The sequence below is a fragment of the Sus scrofa genome, chromosome 15 (genome assembly GCF_054392235.1).
Source record: "Sus scrofa isolate SSC_HxYL_T2T_F1_AM1 chromosome 15, Sscrofa_HxYL_maternal_Yorkshire_Landrace_v2.0, whole genome shotgun sequence".
In the NCBI taxonomy this organism is placed as follows: Eukaryota; Metazoa; Chordata; class Mammalia; order Artiodactyla; family Suidae; genus Sus; species Sus scrofa.
Window position 1 is genome coordinate 107,024,415 of NC_139397.1, and position 24,022 is coordinate 107,048,436.

General features: G+C 33.5%; 1 long non-coding RNA gene across 1 annotated transcript in view; it reads left to right on the top strand.

Moving 5' to 3' along the window:
* The window catches only part of LOC106507094 (uncharacterized), a 398,065-nt gene that overhangs the window by 153,573 nt on the left and 220,470 nt on the right, over positions 1-24,022 (top strand). Inside the window, exon 2 of the long non-coding RNA XR_014829345.1 lies at positions 2,202-2,267. This is a non-coding gene — a long non-coding RNA (uncharacterized LOC106507094). The remainder of the gene's footprint in view (positions 1-2,201; positions 2,268-24,022) is intronic.

Consider the following 24,022-nt stretch of genomic DNA (forward strand, 5'->3'; position numbering starts at 1 on the left):
ATTGATCTATATTCTGGCCCAAGCTCCTTATCACCTTGCAAATCTCTAATAAACAGATTAGATAAAGAAATTAAATCAGTAATTTAAAACTGCCCCACAAAGCAAAACCCAGGCCCAAATATTTCCCTGGTCAAATATATCAAAAAAAAAAAAAAAAAAAAAAAAGAGAGAGAGAGAAAGAATTACCAATTTTCCCAAATTCTTCCAGAAAAGAAAGAGGGAATGCTTAATAACTCATTCTATGAGGCCAGCATTACCCTGTTAAAAAAGCTAGAGAAAAATCAAACTAGAGATCATCTTCATTAAATAGATGCAAAAATTCTCAGCAAAGCTAGCTGACTAAATCTAGCAATGTAGAAAAAGGATTAAATACCATAACCAAGTGGTATTTCCGCCAGGTATACAAGACTAGTTTAAGATCCAAAAAATATCCATTTATAAAAATGCACTATTTTGATTGAATAAAGAATAAAACCACATAAGAATTTCAACTGACACAGAAAAAGTATTTGACAAAGTCCAACATCTATAACTTTCACAGAAAACCGGAAATAGAATTTCCTTAACCTGATCAGGGGCATTTATGAAAAAAAAAATAGCTAATACAATATTTGAAGGCAAATGACTGAATTCTTTCCCCCTAATAACAGGAATAAGGCTAGGCTGTACCCTCTAACCAGTTCAATCAACGTTGTACTAAAGCTTTTTGTTAGTGCAGTCAGGCAAGAAAAATAAAGTGCATCCAGATTGGAAAGGATGTGAAGATGTTTTTATTCACAAATGACATGATCTTTTACAAGGAAAGCCTGAGGGGATCCATGCAAATATCCTCCCCCAACATATACAACAAGCATAAGGCATCCAACTCTCAAAACTATAAATTCAGCAAGTTTGCAGGAAAGGTTGGGATGCAAATTAATTATAATTCATTTATTTAGAGTAGTACTAATAAAGCATTACTGATGACATTGTTTAAAAAGTGTTTTCAAACAAGATATAAAAATTAAGAGGTCATTCTGTTGTCTATTATTTCCAAAGAAATTTCTAAATTGTGTATTTGGGGATATTCTATAGCAATCATGAAATTTAAGCCATGCATATAATTTTTACTAGTTTTATTTATTTAAATTCTATGAAAATTACATTTTTTCATAAGCAATATAGGAGCTGAAGATAAATAAAGGAGAACTTTTCATTATTTAAATATAATAATAATGTTGTTTGCTATTAACTATAATTTTTAAAGGTCTTGGTGAAATTTTCACTTTGGTCTTTGAAAAAAATTATTTTTATATTTTGAGAACTGGTACTTTAATTTTTGTTATTACTGGAGCATGAATAATCAATGTAGGTTTTATGTAGAAGAGATTCAGGGGGTTGATTAATTTCTGCCCACCACACATATCTGCCCAGTGTCAGAAACCTCCGTGCAAGCATACTTCAGTTCAGTAGTCTGCCCTAAGAACCAGCTTGTATTTGGGAGAATCCGTCTTGATTTCCCCTATTACTGAGGGTAATTTTACCAAATAATTAATCAAAAAAAATTACCTACTTTTGAATTTGGTGTAAAATTTAAAAGTAATGTAAAAATTTATACTAAGTAAATTTTAAATTAAAGGGAAAAGATATCTAATAAAGATAATCCTTCAAATTGTATCTGATAAAATTTTGTGAATGATAATACTTTTGGGTAAGTGAGAGCTCTATATTGAGGTAATTTTTGCTGATTTCCTAGGATATTCTAGGCATTGAGTTAGTGTTTGGGACACAGAAATGAAGAAGATAGTGTTTTTGCAGTTAGGGCATTCTCAATCCATTTGAAAAGTTTTGAAAGAATATCAGTACCTGCAGTACTATATATAAGTGCTATAGTATATGAATGAATTAATCATGATGAGAGCACAAATAATTCAAGGTATGAACGAACACTTAATGTCCATGGAAAGAATGTCCAAGTTTTGGTAACAATTATAAGACAAAAGAAACTTAGAACTAGTTGTAGAATAAGAAAGCAAATATATGTAGAGAAAGATTATTTCCAGGTAGAGCAAGCAGAATATGGAAAATCAAGGAACTAACTACACTGTCTCCAACCCTTTAAACTAGGCACACTCATATATAAGCATTGACTCAAAAGGATGATTTGCAAACACCAGCTCGTTTTCATTGTCATCAAATTGTACCTTCTTTATGTATTTCAGGTGGTTCCTGCTCTGATGTTCTTTTGTTGACTGTGGACTCATCATCCTATCTTGCTTCTGACCAAGGTATTTAAATTACTTTGTTTCCTCCATACTACTCACCTTGTCTGAGAAAGTTGACTCCTCAGGACCTAAACCCCAACATTGTTTAGTACCCCTGCAAAGCCTGAATCAGTGCCTCTGTGAGAAAATTGATGGCAGAAGGAATGGGTGTGGGAGAGTGTTAAGAACACACGGAATTAAAGGCAAGGCAGTATACTTGACTGGAAAATTGAAGGAATGGGAAGATATACCTAGAGATGAAACTGGTAAGGTGGATCAAAATAAGACATCAAAAGTCATTTAGTTAATTAGAGTTTGAATGTAACTGTGAGTGAAATGTAATTGGGCTAGAGATGAAGAAAATACAACTGTCATGCTTATGCTAAGGAATACAATGTTTGGACTTGTGTTTCTAGAAAATCATGTTGGGTAATCATAAGGAGAAATAGTAAGGGAAGAAGAGTATATTGCAATAGATTGAGAAAGATGAAATAAGATAGTAAATTTAAGAATTAGCATTGAGGTTTAGAGGAAGAAACTGGAATTTAGTGTCAGTCTCAATTCCTAGAGAATTAAGATTGGTACTCATTTTTCCTACTCTGATATTATTTACTTCTTTTTTACCCACTACCATGCCTGAGGTTCAAAGATGGGATAACACTGACGACATGAAAATGTGAATTCCTGGCTAAAAATTCTGCTTCTGGGTTTTAATCCATATATCTCCCCAGTTAGACCGTGGGCTGGACAATATAGAACCTCAAGAATGCTTTTCACATTTTCCCCCCTTAGGCTACAGTAATCATTCTAACTATTGCCCATCTATATCTCATACAGCTCAGTATATTCGCATCCCTGGAATTTTCTTTCCTTTACATATCTGCCTTAGTTTCCATGTTTCTAGCATGGGTGAACACAACTGATAACCTATATTTTGCTTTATTTTAGTTTTCTATTTGTCTCACTAAAAACTTGAGTTATTCTTAGGGAAGAATATTTTGGATGCAAAGCCCTAATTTCTTTAAAGGCTAAGAAGATTTATATTTTCTTTGCACACTGAGAGTTTAGGCATTTGGAATTCTGGATTTAAAATTTTTTACTCTCATATTAGAATTAGAATTTTACTCACATATTATAGATCACATTCACTTGATCTAATTTTCATATATTCTAGTATGTGTCTGTGACTTAGGCCTATCTAAATTGTACTCTTTATAGATATCATTTTCTTTTCCCTATGGATAATTTTCGGGTTCTAAATTTTATCTGGCTTTATCTAGGTAGAAACCTTTAAAAAGATTATTCCTACCTGACATTCTATATGGAATTTTGGTTCAAAGGTTCATGGCTTCTATCAGTTTAAGGTTTTTTTTTTTTTTTTTTTTTTTTTTTACCTCTCACTTGGTTTCTTCTTCTTTGTGCCTGTTAATTTTGTCCCTTTGTGGCATCCATTAAGTGAATTTGAAGTCCGTAGAACTATCGATGTTACCTAACTTCTACCCATACTTTTCATCTTAATTTTTGCATATATTTTCAGAGATTTCCTCAGTTTATTCTTAGATATTAATTAATTTTCAGAGTGAGGAAGATAAGTAGTCCAAGTTTAGAAATCATCTATAAATATGAAATTCCTGCTTTTAAAACTATCATTTTCATTGTAGTATTCCTGGTCATAGTCAACAGAATATACTTTCACTGTCAGAGGAGAGAGGATATAGCAATATATTAATTACCTTCATATGCTTTATAAGAAAGTATGAATTTCTCATTAAGTTAGTACATGTTCCTTTTCTTCTTCCAAATAAAACAAAGCTTAATGATTTTTGTGTCATGTTTATAATTATAAGATTCATTAGGACTATCAAACATCTTTTAAAAGATGTATGAATATTATAAAATGTGATATTTTTATCTAAGATTTGAAAAATGTAACTACTTTTCCTTTGATATAAAAAAATAAATATCTTTGAACTGAAATACAGTCCATTGGAAAACTTACCTTCCCCAAAGCTAAGAAATCTTAGACACCATGCAAAATCAATTAAACTACCTATAAGCCTATGAAATAAATATGATTGCAAATGAGAAATTACTTCCATTAGTGATAAGCATAATAAATACAACAATGAAACTCATTAAACAGTGATTATAAGACATCCCAGACTGAGAACTTGCTTTAATGAAGTGGAAAGTTAGAGGGAAATTAAACCACATGTTTTAGTTGAGAACTAAATTGTTTATTCCAGAACAAACACTTTTATTGCTCTTGGAAATCCCATGTTTTCTTGAATTAAGAGTAGAATCAATTGAACCATTTTCAGAACAGCATAACATTTTTGTATGGGCTATGATACATAAATGCATGTTTTTCATAAACAATCACAAGGTCTTATGCGTAAGCTGCTTAACAGGTAGACAGAATCTTTAGCAAAGTGAATTAACAACTTCACCGCCTTGAAAAAGAAAACAATTACTTTAAAACACTATCAAGTTGTATCATACTAAAAGAAAGAGTCCTATTCAGGTTCCAAATACAAAGGCAATTTACTTATTTTAATCTATATCATATTTCACAAGATTTTTTAATATCAACTTTTATTAAAGACCCATAGGAGTAACTCTTTAGCAATATCCAAAAGTCTTCAACTTTAGAATAAGTTGATGCATTAGATTTAGAGTAAGAAAAAGAGGAGTCAAATAACATTCCATGAGATTTTTTTTAACCCAAACATCTGGAATTCTGTGTTTGCCACTTACTGAGATTAGGTATGCTATAGGGGAGAAGGTTTCCTGGCAGGATGGCCACTGTTGGATTCAGGAATGCATATTAAGTGGCTGTATTCTTCTTTACTACAAACTCCTGGATGCCAGCATCTGCCAAAAATCAGCTATGTAGTCCGAAAGGATGCATCTTTCTGGTGAAAAAGGCTTAATAGATTTTCCTAGCAAAACTGGAAATGAAAATAATTCAAAATATCTGTTTTCTGGGCAACTCTTTGTTATTAGTCACTACCATTCATCTGTCTGGTAGTTTCCTGTTTTCCATAATTAGGAGTTCTTGACTCACTTTTATATCAATTACAAAGATGGGGGTGCCAAGTTGTTTGAAATAAAATAGGTCTTCTCAATTTTTCTGCTAGGTGTTTACTGTGGATAGGCATTTCACATTAAGATCATCATAATGGTGAAGGAAAATTACTATTAATACAGCTTTCCCAAGCACATATTACTTATTCAGAGAAAAATCATTGATTTATACATTAATAGAAAATATTTTCAAATATAGTTATTTAAAAATATATTCTTTTTATTGCTTTCTTTTATCATTTGAAGATCTTGCATATTTAGTGCTATTCAATATAATTTAAATATTTGGACCAGAAAATAAAATTTAAAAATCAGTCTGTATTCACTTCACTTTATTCTTCTGTACTGATTCTACCCCAGGATTTTTATTCATGAACAGAAATGTTTGAAGAAATAACCAGAAAACCTAGTTAAAATGACCAAGGCATTTTTTTAAATTGTTGTGAAGACTACTGAGGGAGGGAAAAACTGGGTTAAAACCCAAGGTTTAGCCTGGAGATAAAGGCTAAATCTGAGAGAGAGCTTGTGGGCAAACCAGGTATAATGGAAAGTCCACTTTCAAATGATCTAAGAAGATAGCAGCCAACCCAAAATCCTGTACCCTATAAAAATACTCCAGGGAGTTCCCATTGTGGCTCAGCGGTGATGAAGCCAGCTGGAAACCATGAGGATGCTGGTTCGATCCCTGCCCTTGCTCAGTGGGTTAAGGATCTGGCATTGCCATGAGCTGTGGTGTGACATAGGCTTGATGGCTACAGCTCCAATTCGACCCTTAGCCTGGGAACTTCCATATGCCACAGGTGCAGCCAAAAAAGACTAAATAAAATAAAAATATCACTCCAAGATGAAGGTAAATAAAGATGATTTCAGAAAACCAATAACAGAATTTCTCTACAGCTAAATTCTTCTGAAAAATTACTAGCAAGAGATTTTCAGGAAGAGGGAAAATTATTTCAACCTAAACACTGAATTGCTGGAAGAAAAAAGGTGTGGTTTATATGAGTAAATAGGAAAAACTAATGACTATGCAAGACAAGAAATATATAGAAATTAATACATATCAAGAATAATATAAAAGATGTAGTAAATGGGGTTAAAGTTTTCTAAAGTTTTCTTAAAGGAAATTGCTAAAATAATTTATCTTTGATTTTAAAATGCTCTGTTCTTTTAGCAATAACAGGAAATTGCACTGAACAATTAATTTTAATAGACTGCAGTAGATAAAAGAAGGCTATATCATTCAGAGTCTAGATTGGAAACATAACCCACATCCTTTATTTTAATGCAGATATTTAATTCAAAAATTAATAAGAAGAACAGCTATCGCTCTCTCTCTCTCTATATATATATACATAAGGATTCTCCAGAAAAATAGAACCAGTGTCTCTCTGTGTGTGTATTCATATATATCTTTGTAGATATAAATATATGTGTGTGGAGAATTTTTTTATTTTATTGTAAATGTCAACTAAAAAAATGCACAACCTGAAAGTTGAGAGTTAAGTTTTATTTGGGGTGCAATTAGGACTTAAGCCCAGGAGACAGCATCTCAGCCCTAAGAAACCACTCTGAGTGGGGGTCGGGGTAGAATGGACTAGGATATATGAGTTTTTGCAACAAAGGAAATGTAGTAAGAACAAAAGATGTATAGATAATAATATTTATTAAAAAAGATGTACAGAAAACCAGTTTCTAAGGGAAGATATAAAGGTCTGGGTTTAGTGCAAGTCATTCTTTTGATGTGCACCTCAGCTGAGGGCCAGTGTTTGTTTCTTTCCTGGGTTCCCTCAGGGCTCACTGGCCCACCCTCGGGAGTGGCTGTTCTCATAGAATGACCTTGACATCTTTTGTTTTGTCTACTTAACTGCAGCCCAGGAAGTAGCATTTCAGATAGCTCTGAAATACTGCTCCAAAGAAGCAAAGGGGAATATCAAGGTGAAGGGGGAGATGCATACAGCCATGCACGCATTTTACAGAAGTTTGCTGCTGGTCTCATGAAGGTTACTACTTGTCGTATATATATTAATCATCATTGAAGGATTTCACTGTTTTTCTAGATACGAGGAGAGGCAAGAATTGGGCCCATAAAATCCTTTCCTAAAAATATCTAACTATCTGAAGACCTGTTCTTCCAGTTTTACCAGAGCACAGAGTGCCTCACTCCTGGTCTCTAGCCTGAACTCTGCTCAGGGGGTGCTTCAGGTCAGCAGTTGCAGTGGCTCATGTTTTAATCCATGTAGAGGCTAATGGCAAGTGCCAAACTTCAGTTCACATAAGAAATTGAGTCACATGATTATGGAATGCTGAATAGTCCCCCAAGATCTGCCCTCTGCAAGCTGGAAACCCAGGAGAGCCATTGGGATAGTTCCATTCAGCGTACAAAGTACCAGGAGAACTTTCTTTCACTGATACAGTATTCAGTTGAGTGCAGGAGAAGACTGACTTCCTGCTTGAAAATAGGCAGAGAGTAAACACCTCCAGGCTGTTAAGAGATTAGATGAGTCTCACCCACACTGGGGAGGATAATCCACTTTACTATCAATTCACATAATTAATCTCATCTAGAAGGCAGAAACACACAGACACACCCAGATTTAATATTTAAACCAAATATCTGGGCATCCATGGCCCAGTAAAGTTGAACCATAAAATTAACCATTACAAAATAAATATTCTCATACTTCTTTTATAACTTTCACAAAAGATCTACTAACTTGTAAATGCTGAGCAGATGTTGACATATCTGTAGTTCCTATAATCTGACCTGTATATATGCTATAAAACTATTTGATAAATATTTTCAAACAAATTGATAACTAATATTTAGCACTCAGATTTAATTTGTACTGAGAAATTACAACACAAGGTCTGCTAAACCTATCAACACAGCCCTAAAATAAAGTTTAAGCTTCCAAAGAAGTATATCCCTGGCTTTGTGATTCTATAGAAAATCTTATCAATAGATGTTAGTCTTTATATTTGGTAAATTTCCCTTTGGGGAAACTTTCAGAAAAAAAAAATTAAGTTCCATCAAACATTTAACTTCAACAAATTTAATTTTTCAGTAAAATTACTATAAATGTTTTAAAGTTCTGAAACTCAGTCAGTTTATTCTTATCTGACTTATAAAAGACATTTTGCTTATATTATTAAATGTCATTATCATCTTCACTATTAAAATAAGTGGCTTAAATAAAGCATAAGTTTTTTTTGTTTTTTTGTTTTTTAAATTCCCCAAGAAGTCTTAGGGATGATGTAGTAGCAAAGAATTAGAAGAAAATGAACTGTAATGTCCTTAGGCCTGTCACAACTTGCCATGACTCACTCTTCCTACCAACTAAATAGGAGCTATCTACAACTACTTTTACCTGTAAATAGAATGTTAAAATAAATCACATGCTATTAAAAAAGTGTTCATGGGAGTTCATGCTGTGATGCAATGGGTTAAGGATCTGGCATTGTTGCAGCCGTGGTCAGCTATGGCCCGGGAACTTTCATGTCCACAGGTGCAGCCAAAAAAGGGAACAAAAAAGTGTCCATGAATTCCATTTGAATAGGATCATTTTATATATATTCTATTCAAAACTAATTTTTCATAATTATAAATCAAAGTAAAAATATTCTCTTGTCCTTAAACACCTTCAATAAAATGTGTGTTTTTGTAGTGCAGGATTAAAGTCTCACTAGCTGTTATTAAATGTGCCAGACATCACACCACTACGCAGGTGTCAAATATGATGGGGTAGTCTTTCTTCTGTCAAACTGTTTTTTGCCTTTATTGTTATTAATACACATTTTGTTAAATAAATCATTTACTTTTGTAGGACAGTGAACATTTCAAATACATTTGTCAAGGTCCCAGAAAATGAAAAAAAGAAGGCATAAAACAGTAATTTCTGTTTATACTGTTTGGTTATGTTGAATAGTTGAGATGAGTAGGAACAGCTGTCAGTCTTTTCCTAACTCAGAGAATAGTTTTGTCTTATTTGTTTCTTTCCTCTAGTCACGCAAGACTGGCATGTATAGTCTTGGGCTACGTTTGCATTTTACATCACTTTAAGATTGAATGGTGAACATTCAAAGAATAAGCTTACCTTTTCCACACATCTGAAAGAGGTAGAGATTTCATCTGGCATCTGAAAAAACTGACTTCTAAATAGTCAATATTGGAGTTCCCCTTGTGGCTTAGCGGAAACGAATCTGACTAGAATCCTTGAGGACACAGGTTTGATCCCTGGCCTTGCTCAATGGGTTAAGGATCCAATGTTGATGTGAGCTTTGGTATAGTCCGCAGATGTGGCTCAGTTCTGGAGCAGCTGTCGCTGTGGCATAGGCCAGCAGCTACAGCTCTGATTGAACTCCTAGCCTGGGAATTTCCATGTGCCTTGGGTGCAGCCCTAAAAAGACAAAAAAAAAAATCAATATCTGCTAGGATAAGGAAAATGTATAATGCTCGGTAGCCAGAAATAACCTCCTGATCACATTACTAGTATTTAATAGTCTGACTTAAATTGAATAGTATCAAAGACTTCTCAAAGTGACATTCCATCAGAAAAAAATGGTATATATTTAAATATCAAACTCCAAATTAACTATTATATTATAAAATAGATAATATATCTAGCATGCAGGAAAGGATTTAGCTATTCTTCCTGCAGCAGATCTAGAATGGAATAAAGGGTGACTACATATTCTAGTTTTTCTGGGGAATTTCAGGTTTATTTTGATGTCCTAATGTAAATATTAAATGTCCCCCTCACAAAGTATCTCAACATAGATAATAATGTATATTCTTGAACCATGCTAAGGACACAGACTCAGGCATCCTCTCTTTTCCTCCTGTAGGCCTCAAGGCATTTTTAATAATCAACACCCCTGGGAGATAGTCTCTTCAAATAAAGTAAAAGTAACCCCATAAGAAAGGTTTGGGACATCACGTATGCTTGATGTCCCTCTTATACAATCCCATAGCAACCATCACTCTTCTGTAACTCATTAACAGAAGACTACAATGACTTGTTCACTTATCTCTCTTCTATAATAAAATCTGAATCCTATGATGGCATCAGGATTTTTACTAAATATTGTATTACAAGTATCTGGCACAATCATTGATATAGAATAAAATCTCAGTGAATGTTGGATGAAAATATGAGCAGAAATAAATTACATTTGGGATTAACATGTAATTGCTTTTTTGCCTCATTGCTATACAGGTTACCAAGCCATTATCCTGTTTGCTAGATATTGATTCTCTTCAAGAAAATCTTTGCCTCATTCTCAAGAAAAGTCAATTGGCTTTGAAATGTTTGTGCTGTTTGTTTACTCTATATCGTTAGATAAAGTTGTTGAGGTCCCTCTGAACATTGACTTTTAAAGCAGGTGTCTAAATATGCATAAATATTTAACCAGCCTTTCACCATTTCTTCAAAATGTTCACCTAGCTTCTTAAATACTCTTTTCCTTAAAATGGTAAAGACAAAAATGGATTAGAAATATTAACTCATTATATCCAGTTGCCAAAGGTGATTACAATGCAATGTTCATATGATTTTAGATTTATCCTATTTGCATTTAAAAGAAAGCTGTGAATTTGCCACACAATAGTGAACTCTCTCTCTTTATACATCAGAGGAAAGTGTGACACAGGAAGAAGTTCATCCAGAAACTAATAAAACAAGCAAATTTTTATATGAAAAATGTCCTTAAAACATATTCAAGTATATGACACTTTTGTTTAACATTGTCACAAAACATAACTGGATACAGAAAATAGTGTGTCTTATTGGAATAAAAAAAGATCACATGTATATGATTTGAAGATTAAGGTAAACTATTTTTTTTTTTTTTTTTTTTGTCTTTTTGCTATTTCTTGGGCCGCTCCCGCGGCATATGGAGGTTCCCAGGCTAGGGGTCCAATCGGAGCTGTAGCCACCGGCCTACACCAGAGCCACAGCAACGCGGGATCCGAGCCGCGTCTGCAACCTACACCACAGCTCACGGCAACGCCGAATCGTTAACCCACTGAGCAAGGGCAGGGACTGAACCCGCAACCTCATGGTTCCTAGTTGGATTCGTTAACCACTGTGCCACGACGGGAACTCCTATTTTTTTTTTTTTTAATTTTTGTTTTATTAGCTTGAAAACCCTGCAAAATAGCCAGGGTTTTCTGGAACATTACGTGAACATAACAATGGTATTGAATTCCTTTAGGTCTATAAAACAAACACTAACTAATTTTGAAATAAAGCTTTCATGCTGCATGATTCACTTTCATCTTCTCAAGTCAGTGAATCTTTTGTGTGGTACTTCATCATACTGTTATACAAAGGCAGTAGACCTGTGGAGGGTTTTTTTTTTTTTAATGTTTTATTTCATAACAAGGCTCTGAGCTCTCTCAACTCATGTTAGGTTTTTATTACAGAACTGAAAGCTGAAGCAGGTAGGAGAAAATTTTGACTGCTATCTTTAGTAAAAGTCTCTACTGATGGTTTAAAACTTAGGCCTTTAGGGTAACTTGCTGATTATTTTATTTTTTAAATTATTTCAGTATCTTCCAACACTTAAATATAAGAAACTCCCCATTAAAAAAATCTGAATTTGACTTTCAGAAAATCCAGCAACATTAGGCCAGTTTTCACAGGATGTACATGGCTGGAGCTGAATATCAGTTGCCTCTGTTAGCCAATTAATAATTTACCATAGTCCTCCTGGGCCTACTTTAGTCGTATATGTTACATTACGGAATTTGTAGGCATTTGAGGTTGCCAGCCTTGGCCTTATTTGAAAGTGTCAGCTCTTTGTTTCAGAAAGGAATGTATATCATGGAGGAATAGGCAGACATAGAGAAGAATAGAGGTTTTTCCCAAACCCAGAAAGAAGACAGTGTTTTTGATTTCTGGGTATAACAAGGGACTTGTACCACTTACTGATTGTGTCCCAGGTGGGGTTATCAGATTTAGCAGATAAAAATGCAGCACATTTGGTTAAATTGGAACTTTTGATAAATAATAAATGTTTTTATGTATATACTATGAAATATTTTCAACATAATTAAACTAAAAAAAATTGTGTAGTTTATCTGAAATTCAAACTAAACCTGGCATCTTATGTTTTTCCTGATAGGCCTAGTCTTAGAAGATGGTCAAGTTCTAGAGGAAAGTGGCTGCATCATGCACCCAGAGAGGCTAGACTTTAGGTACTCAAATTTCCCACACTGATAAAAATTCTTCTCCTGGAAAGGCCTGAATTACATGTCTTCAAATAACCACATAAACTTGGGAAATGGGCTTCTGATTAGTAATCATTAATAATTTCAATGAAGAAGAAAGGGAACTTGCCGCATTTTCTAGGTGCTTCTCCAAAAAATGATGCTCTGCTGCACTGTCCAAAAATAGGATTGAATTTCCTGCCAGGGGGATGTGTTTCAATCAGATTTAAGTTGATGGAAAAAATAAATGAAGGGGACATTTCTCGTATATTTGAATGCATATATTAAGAGATATATATGATGCATGGAAATCTTATCCAAAGCTACCTTTCCAGTGAAGTTATCACAACTTCACTACAGTCTCGATTATTCTATTCTATAGAAACAGATATTGTTCAACATTGTAGTTCATATTTGATTGTGACATGACCTAGATGTTTTATTCAGTATCTCAAACCAGTGACTATTTTAGATTATATACCACTGATGAAGCACATAGGAACACTAATTCTGTCACTTAAAAAAAAATCTTACTAATAACAGACTTGTATGTTTATTCAAAATCAAACCTACCTGGTTGTACAAATAAAATATAAAGCAAATGAAAATATATGAAAAATAAACAAATGAGTTCCAATAGTGAAAAGAAATGCTATAAAGTCACACTTCATTATAGCCTAAAGCAATGCCAGGCTAGTAATCTTTACTCCTTTGTCAATGATAGAAAAAGAACATCTATCACATTGTCAGGTGAGATGACACTTTCACGTGCACCATACTTCCTCATTATCTACAGATACCTCTTTGTTTAGGTAGAGAGTACCTCCAAATAAGGAATTATACACACTCAGGACACATTTAAATATCCATATAATGGAATTTTATATATATGCAAAATGTTAATATATGTATAGGAAAGATTTACTTGGGGGTTTTGCAAAATGGGTAATGCCTCTGACTTTAATTCCTTAAGGACATAAATGGTTGGTGAATTTCAGCTTTGGTTTGTAGGGTAAATATGTTTTTGGATAAATAATGTAGGTGAATTTTCTGTATCTATAAATGGAGTATTTTAAATTGAAAATGTAAAAAACATAAATATAAAAGGAGCATAATATTTAAAGCAATCTCTAAAGCCTTTGTTCAATCTTTTGAAAATAGCCCTGATGTGTTATATAGTATTTTCTTAATTCTAAGTTGCACTCTTTTTTACATTTAACACTTCTGAAATTGGGATGGATGTCTTTCTAGTTGGTATATTAAGTGTAGTGCTTATTTTAACTTCAAGAAGCTGCTATTAAAGTTAATTATATATCTTTAAAAATGATAGCTCATTGCTGTATTAGGAGGTAGGTAATTTGTGTTTATCTAAACCAAATTGGCTTTAAAAAAAAATCACAAAACTATTAAGCCTTTGGTGAGGTTTATTGATCTTCAGAGTTCTGGAAAACCTTAAATCCTTTTAACAATTTTCCATTACAACAGGCTGATGTAATAAATTTCTGTATCTGAGCAGATTTTTATTGTTATCTCTTAGAGGAATGGGTTATTTATTGAGTAAGTCTCTGCCTCAGGCTGGTTTGGGAGCCAGAATGCCAATATGGTGTCTGACTTTCATCTAGGGAAAGCAAAATCTGAAGCCTCAATCAAATTATCATTGGGGAAGGAGGAAAAAATAAAGTTACATTCTGATTCCATTTTGACATGTTCTTTTTTTCCTATCTAATGCGGCCAAATGTATATCTTATTTTTTTTTTTTAACACCTACCTTACCAAGAAATGACTAGGGAATAATCAGCATAATATGGCCTGTAATGTAATTCCTAAAATTAATCGAAGCTAACATTTTTGAAGATTTGTTAACCTTGCATTATGGCTTCTATTATTATACTACCAGCTCTCAACATAGAATTTAGACACTTTTTTTTTTTTAACTTTATTAGGGTATAGGAATTTACAAAATTTAGGCACTCTTGAAATTATCCATGATCAATTTACAAGAAATGATATTTCTCCTAGAAGTATTTCAGGGGTAGGTTTTGGTGCCAAAGCACTTCCACTTGTTGTAGGAAATATTATTGTCTCAAATAATGTTCAACTTGTGATGAAAGAGAAGGTACTTTTCTCTGATAATCAAATCCCATATCAGTAATTCTAATAGAAATATAAAATGATAGTAAAAAATAAAATTAATCACATTTAAAAATTTTTGATTGATTTTTTTTAAACAAAGAGGAATGGAAGTAACATTTGGAGATAGAACTATAAAGATAAGCTAAGTGAACTGTGGTGACTTAGTGAGGTGTTTTTATGCATGAAAGTAGGACTTTCCAACCATAGCTGCTGTATCAATGCAATGTTATATATTTTTTATATATAACGGAGGAGGAATTGAAGCTAGGCTGAAATCGGCATGAACTAAAGAATTCTGCTTGAGAGAGAGTTCACATTGTGTCCCCATTTAATGTAATCAGTAGCCTCTTCTTTGTAAATTAAAAATAAATCCCTCTTACCTACTAATGTTTAAAAAGAGGAGGAAGAACACCCTATCTTTTAAAGTGTAATTAGTCTTGCAATAAGTTCCTTTCAAAGTCTTGTCCCAAGAAACATGGAAATGAAAGGAGAAAGCTGTCATACTCCAATGATCTAATTGGTAATAATTTGAAAGTAAGTTCTTAGCTAATTGAATTGGCCCCCAGCACCAAATGAATATACAACTGTGAAATTCCTTTACCAATTTTAAGTCCTTTTAACTTTTACAACTGCAGAGAAGTTTTAGCAAGTTAAAAAAGAATAAAAATTTTTGAAGTATCATTATTTCACATTGGGATGTATTTTTAAAGTTCAAATGTTGATATAGAAGAGGTATTGAAATAAAAATCCAGAGACTTGTTTTGTAGACCCCAAATTTAGACAAATCAGAGAGCTTGAGAAATGTGACTCTAAGAATTTCCATAAGACTATTCACAGGACTATTTCTCAGAATATATATGTACTACACATTGGGGAAAACTGCATCATCAAAATAGTTTTGATGCTACTGTACCCTTTATACAACTGATAGTAAGGATACCTATTAATGTTTTTGTTGAAGATAGCTTCTCTAAATATGTTTAATCTCTATATTGTTGATTATATATGTGTAATTCTAAGTGTTATTTGATTTAACCAGTCCCTTCTTTTTAGGAAAAAAAAAGTTGGTGTCAAGGACACTGTTCCTTCTGGTTTTCATTTTCCCTCAGTAATACTTTTCAGCCTCATTAACTGGATCACCTGCTTCTTCCTAAATTATAAAAATGGATCATTTCTCATCATCACTACACTTAAATCTCAAGTGATCTCAAAGAATTCTATGCATTAAGTAGCAACCTTTAAAAATATAAAAACTGAATTTATATAGCCAGTGACAAAAATTCTCTTATTCTCGACTGAAATGTTTAATGGACATTTCAATCTTATTATAGTTAAACTGAAGTATCATCCAGTCTCCAAAATCTGTTTTTGTCACCAGCCTCACAGTGTTCCTGATCATAGTTTCTGCCATCACAATTTATTAAGATATTAAGGTTAAAACAAAACACACAAAAAGGAACAGAATAAAAGTGGAGATACCTTTGTTTTGGCAAAATTTCTGATAACCTATATCCAGTTGATATAGGTAGTTCAGAAAATTGGTTTCAGCTCTACAGTCAAAACATATCATAGGAGTTCTCTTGTGGTGCAGTGAGTTAAGGATTGGACATTGTCATTGCAGTGGCTTGGGTCACTGCTGTGGCACAGATTTGATCACTGTGCTGGGAACATCCATATGCTGCAGGTTGGCAAAAAAAACAAACAAAAACAAAAACCAGAAACAAACCAAAAAACCCATATCCCTTATCTAATTACTTGTAAAGAAGTCCTTTACTAGTACTTCATTCAATAATTATTTTCATAAACTATTGCAATTGACTCCTTACTTCACTTTTTGCTGTCACTTTTACCTCAGTGCTATCTATGCAGAAGACGACAACATAGGTCTTTTAAGATACAAGTTACTTATACTCTCCTAACTTAACTGTTTGAAGACACTGTAGAGTGACCTAAAGTAGACAGAAAATCAGAAGTCAACAGTTGAAAGAAAGGAACTACAAAGGATAAGCATATTCCATTTGAAAAGACTATTCCCTCTTTGCCTGAAGGCATTCCCTTTAGCATAGGGTAGCTAGAAATGAAAAGGAGATTTATGCTCTTAGCTACTTTTCTTAGGAAAAAATGTTCTAAATGTAGAATCTAAGTTGTACCCTAAGAAGTTTGAAAAGAATGACCAAAAAACCCCAAAATAAGTAAAGAAAAAAAAAAAATGAACACAAATCAGTGAAATAAGAAATGCACAAACAATAGAAAAATTAATAAAATTAGCAGTTTACTCTTTAAAAAGATTAATAAAACTAATAAACCAGTAGCAATTTATATCAAGAAAGAAAGGAAAAAAAATCTTCAGTTAACAATATCAGGAATTAGAGAGGAATAACACCACTGATCCTGAATATATCAAAAGAATAATAATGAGAACTACAATGTCAGCATTGTGATGATATGAGAAGCTCCCTTTGTCTTTTCTTTTCAATCTATTAACTAGTTAAATATCCATAGTTCAACAAATGTTCCTCTACTCAACCCACCAAGACACTGGAGAGATCCACATATCTGTGCATCTAAAGATAGGTGGATTGAAAATCATAGAGGAGACAGAGTCGGAGAAATAGCAGAGGTGGTACCAAAGACCCCAGTCCATTGGCCATAGCAGCTGAGCCTACAGCCCCAGAGAACCCAGTAACAGCAACAGAGGCAGCACACATAAATCTGGCCTTCCAAGCTGCAGCAGTAGCTACAGCCATAGGGAAGTAGGCAGCAGTGGTGGTGGGGCCTGTGACCCAGGTCTCTCCAGTTGGGATGGCAGCACCTATGACCCTGACAACCCCAGACAGGGCAGAGGCACCTACAACCCAGGTTCCTCTTCCAAGTCTCCCTCTTTCCTTTTTGACACTGTAGTGGTGGTGCTGGTGACTTAAGTCAACCTAGAGTTGAAGGAGGCACCCACTATCTTGGTGCCTGTGATGTTGACACCAGTAATAGCAGCCACACCAGCATCAGCAAGGCACTAGCAACCAAGAAGCACAAATAGCAATGAGGGCATTGGCATCACTTCTGGAAGAGCTGGTGGAGTAGAAAATACAGATTCTCAAATAAGTCAGAGGCAGCTCACATAAGAGAAACAAAAACTTGTGCTATCATGCTAACTACTGAAAAAAGAAAGCCTTGTAATTAATAATCTGTTGAATTGTTAGAATCAAGTAAGAAAAGCTTTACCAAAAGAAGAAAGGTGTCTACTTATATTTGAAATATTTAAGGAACAGTTCATAAAGCAACATGAAAAATCACAGTAACAAAGTTTAACAAAAAGGAAATGAAAACTTTCCAGAAACCTGGTTTAATGTCATGGAATATTGTGATGTAACTGATAGAGAATTCAAAATTGTTACCATTTAAAAAATCAAATAGCTATAAGAAAATTCGGAAAAGAAATTCAGTAAACTCAGGGGGAAAAAAATGAACAGAAGGAATATTTGACCAAAGAGACTGAAACTCTAAAAAAGAACCAAACAGAAACTCTGGAGCTGAAGAACTCAATAAATAAGATAAAGGATCCATTAGAAACCATAAACAGAGTAGAGCAAATGAAAGAGATAATTGGTGAGCTCAAAGACAGAATTATAGAAATCATTAAGAGAGAAAACTAGGTTTTTGTTTTTTTTTTAATGAAGAAACTACAAAAACTATCAGACTCCATTATAAAAGGCAACCAAAATATAATGGTTATCTCAGAAGGCAAGAGAGGAAGAAAGGAGCAGAGTTAATTTAAAGAAATAATAGTTGAGAACTTTCCAAGCTAGGGGAAGAAACTGGATATACAAGTTGACAAAGTTAATAGTATACCTAAGTAACTTTTTTTTTTTTTTTTTTCTTGCCTTTTCTAGGGCCGCTCCAGCGGCATATGGAGTTTCCCAGGCTAGGGGTCTAATTGGAGTTGTAGCCACTGGCTGACGCCAGAGCCACAGCAACACGGGATCCGAGCTGTGTCTGCGACCTACACCACAGCTCACGGCAACACTGGATCCTTAACCCACTGAGCAAGGCCAGGGATCGAACCTGCAACCTCATGGTTCCTAGTTGGATTCGTTAACCGCTGTGCCACGATGGGAACTCCCTAAGTGTCTTAAAACAAAAAGATCTTCTCCAAGATATATTAAAACTGTCAAAAGTCAATGCTAAAGAATTTTAAAGCAGCCAGTGAAAATAAGACAGTAACCTACAAAGGAACACTCATTAGACTATCAGCAGATTGCTCATCAGAAACTCTACAGGACAGGAGAGAGTGGAGTGGTCTTGTTAAAATATTGAAAGATTAAACAGTGTCAAATAGATGCCCAGGAGTGGGATTGCAGGATCATATCGTAGTTCTATATTTAGTTTGCTGAGAAGCCTCAATGATGTTCTCCATAGTGGCTGCACCAACTGACATTCCAGCCTACAGTGAAGGAGGGCCCCTTTTTCTCTATACCCTCTCAGCATTTAGAATTTCTGATGATGGCCATTCTGACTAGAGCGAGGTGATACCTTATTGTAGTTTTTATTTGCATTTCTCTAATAATTAGTGAGGGTGAGCATCTTTTGATGTACATGTTGGCCGTCTGCCTGCCTTCTTCAGAGAAGTGTCTATTTAGATTATCCTCCCATTTTTGATTGATTTTTGTTTGTTTGTTTATTTTTTTGGCCGTGCCTGTGACATCTAGAAGTTTCTGGGCCAGGGATTGAACCCATGCTGCAGCAGCAACTCAAGGCTTCTGCCTGATTCTTAATCTGCTAAGCCATACATGAACTCCAGGTTGTTTGTTTTTTTAATGTTAAACTGTATGAACTGTTTGTATAATTTGGAAATTAATCAAATTAATCCCTTATTGATCACATCATTTGCAAATATTTTCTCCCAGTCTCTCAGTTGTTGTTTTGTTTTTGGTTTTCTTTGTTGTGCAAAAGCTTTTAAGTTTAACTAGGCCCCATTAATTTATTTTTGTTTTTATTTCCATTGCTTTAGGAGACAATCCATAAAGATATTGCTGTGATATGTGTCAAAGAATGTTCTGTCTATGTTTTCCTCTAAGGGGTTTACAGTATCTGGTCTTACATTTAGGTCTTTAATCCATTTTGAGTTTATTTTTATGTATACTGTTAGAGAATGTTCTAATTTCATTCTTTCACATGTAGCTGTCTGATAAGTCCAGTGCCACTTATTGAAGAGACTTTTTTTCCCCATTGTACATTCTTACCTCTTTTAGTGTAGATTAATTGACCATAAGTGTGTGGGTTTATTTCTGGCCTGTCTGTTCTCTTCATTGACCTATATCTCTGTTTTTGTGCCAATATCATACCTTTTTGATTACTGTGGCTTTGAAGTATAGTCTGAAGTTGGAACACATGATTACTCCAGCTCCATCCTTCTCCCTCACAATAGTTTTGGCTATTTGGGATCTTTTGTGTTTCCATACAAATTGTAAAATTGTTTGTTCTAGTTCTGTGAAAAATGCCATTGGTAATTTGGTAGGGATTGCATTGACTCTGTGGATTGCCTTGAGTAGGATGTTCATTTTAGCAGTATTGATTCTTTCAATCCAAAAACATGATATATCTGCTCATCTGTTTATGTGGTCTTCAGTTTCTTTCATCAGCATATTATAGTTCTACTTTTATTTTAATAGAGTAGACCCACCTGAAATGCCATTTTCTCTTTGCAGACTCTCCTGACTTTACCAAGCAGCTAGATTCTCTGCTCCAAGTTTGCATGCTACCTCATGTGCATCTTTCTCTTAGCACTTAGCATATTATATTTTGAATTTCATTTATATTGTCTCCCAGTGGTGTAATCTCCTTAGGGTGAGACCTTACCTGACTCATTTTCATAGATGTCATTTTTAGCCCATTGATTGTCACAAACTATGTACATGCTTAGATTGTTGTTGCTATTTTTTTCAGAGAGATATTGAATAAAAAAATCAATGAAATGACATATCAGATATTTGTTTTACTTCTTTAGATATTTGACAAATTTGTTATGTTTCCACATTAGGAACATCAACAACCTCAACGAAAGAATCAGACAAGTAATATCTAGAATCCACTGATGCAAAAACATCAACCATTAAGAACACAGTCAATAAGACAAGTGAAAAATCTCTGAGCTGCATTAGAATAGCGTGCCACCTTTATTGATAAACAGACATGAAATGTATTAACAACAGAACCTCTTAGTATCCCTAACTATTTATCACTATTTTGGGTAAAATCCTGTCATATTTCTTTTATAATTCAAGAACAGTACTTAGAAAGTCTAAAGTAATTGCTAGCACCAGATGTACTATTTCTAGTTCTGACAAACACCATACAGATAAAGAGGAAAAAGGACGGGCAACCAGGATAATAAACCTTGAAAATGTATCAAGTACTGTATGATCATTTACTTTAGAAGTTAATAATCCAAAATACTTGATCATTCCCTGGAGTAATGAATTGAGCATATTCTGTTTAAAGGGTAAACTGTAAAATATTTTGGGGGTGTATTTCCAGCAGAATCAAAAAATAAAGTTTTTGTTCTTCAAAATATAAGCTTCTATTTTCTAAAAATTTAACTCATGCAAAATGGTTCATCCACTACATGAATCTTTATGGTTGATACTATGAAATTAATTGGATCTATTGTTTCTGGAAAAAAAGAGATTCTTTGGTTAAATATTATGAGACTATAATTATTTTTAGCAGCATAGACTGGCTTTTATTTTCATAAGGCAAGTCATTTATTTTGAAATCCAGAAGGCTTTCAAAGAAAAACAGCATAGCAGGACTAGTGATTTCTGGGAATAGCGTCTTATTTTAAAAGTATTCATATGAACCTCTAGATATTTAAAGCTTTAAGGGGACCATTTGGGGATAATGAGGTATGAAATAGCAAACATTAATCTCTACCTAGATTTTCAGATAGAAAAAATTTCCCTTAGGCATTTGATATTCCTAGACCACTTCTAAGTAAGTAATATTTTGGAGTAATTTTTTTTTTTAGAAAAAGTTCATAACTTACTGATTTCAATATAAAAACATGGTGTAGAGCAGCAAGACCAGAGAGGGAAGATCAAGCTGTTTTAAAGTGTAGAGTTTTCACATTTGCATTTAAACCCACAGAAGCACACAGTACCTAGCAAATCAAAAATAAAATTAGCATCACTATCTCGTTCTTTGTCTGATAAACATTCTTTTTAGTCTTAAATAATTTAAGCTTTAAATCATATATATATATTTTTCATTTCTTCTGAATGTATCATTAAATATCTCTTCTCAGAAGTAGGAAATTGAGACTACTTTTTTTTTCTTCCATTACTTAGCTTCCATTTTCTATTTATGTGAGAAAATTCACTAACATAAATTCTGTAATTTGATATCATTAAACAAACATTGGGATAGATGGTTGTTAGAATTAACTAGTGGGTACATGTTATAAAAAAGTAGAATAATTCTTTAAACAAATTAATTCAACATAGTAAGGAACTCTGTCCTCCTATGGATCTCCAGATAATTAGTTTTTACTGCTTTATTTATCTGTCTGTGCTGGTTCTTCTTTATCTCTTCTTCACAATTCTGTGTTCTTCATCCGTAGAACTGAGTACTGTTTGGGGAAAGAAAAAAAAAAAAAAAAAGGCTAAACTAAGCATTCAGTACCACCAAACAATTAACGAAAAATCACTTCACTAAATCTTTTTTAGGAGTTGAATTGTTTCATTGTGGTTGTTATTACAATAACGAACTCTTAAAGCATTAATGCAATTTAGGTATGAAAAATTTAGACAAAGATAAGTTGAATATTTTTATCCAATATCACATGGAAATGAGAGACAGAAAAAACATTTCCTTAATTTCTCTGCAATACTGTGATAAAATGCGGGTAAGAGATGTCAGTAAGCTTTAAGCAAATTAATCTCCAAAACTTAAAGCACTTAATTTTTTAACACTTTTATGTATTTCACATGTCGATGGCATGAATAAAAGCCAGAAAGTCAGTTTCTGGTCTTTTCCCTGCCACTATTTATGATGATCACTTAGACTCTTCAACTCAGAATGTTTTTTTGCTCTACTGTTCCTCCTTCTCTTTCCTTTCCCCTTTCTGGATTCATAGAGTTGAATAAATCACATTACCACATTCTTGTCAGTGTGTTGATTTTAAATTATTGTTTTGCCATCATCGTCCACCCTCATATCTACTTCCATTCTCCTTTAGGTACACACTAACGTATTTGACATTTGCAAATATGAACTTTCATATTTGACCTTTCATGTTATTTATATACCATACCAGTTCCTTCTTCTATAACATGGGTATAATAAAACCTGCTTCTTAGGTTATTCTGAGGCTTAAGTTATTTACATTTCTATAAATAAACATGCACATATGTGAGTATATATAAAATATATATGTATGTATATATATATTAAGTGCACATATGTATTTTTACTTGTGCCACATACTTTGGCTAAAACTCTGTATGCCTGTATATGTGTGTGACTCCTTGAAAGTTCTTTCCATGAAAGAGTATCTTATGCATTTATGCACAATTTTCCTTCAGCACTATATTTTTGAGATCCATCAATGCTGCTCTATTTAACAGTAGTCATTGATTGCTTCTAAGTGTTGAATAGTAATTCTATTGTATGAGTTCCCTATGTATTACATTTCATTACCATGGAGATAGATGATACAGTTAAACTAAGAATTTACTCATCCATATTTCAACATTGATCTGTGTGAGAATAGGTGTATACCAAGGAGTGTTTCCTGGGTCACAAAGCACATCATCCTTTCCCTTCAACAGTGCTGTTGGATAAAACTCTGGAATGGTTTGTAACAATTTATTCTCCCAGAAGAGTGAGAAGGTGTTTCCCCACAGATTTCCCAAAACTTTTAGTTGTTTTGTCTTTCACAGATGTGGTCATTTAAGTCTTCATTTGGAATGTATTTGTGTATGTTATTCCATGAAAGGATTTAAATTTATACTTCTCCATTATTTGAGCCCTTTCTCCTGACATAATTTCCCCCAATTATTTGACCTTAACAGCTCTATTATATATTTAATCCCCATAGTATTTTGATTAGATTTTGTTTGGGAAATGCATTGACTTTATAGCTATGTTGAGGAGAATTGAAATGCTTGAGTAGTTATGTTATCCAGAAATTTATTTCTTCCAGTTATTCAGACCTATTATATAATTAAATATAAATATAGAATTTCTGTATAAATATGTTTTGCATTTTTTCCTAAGTAAAATCATGATTCTTTTTGGATTTTGTTGTTGGAATATACTTTTAATGAAATCTTTGAAACATACAAATAGAGAATAA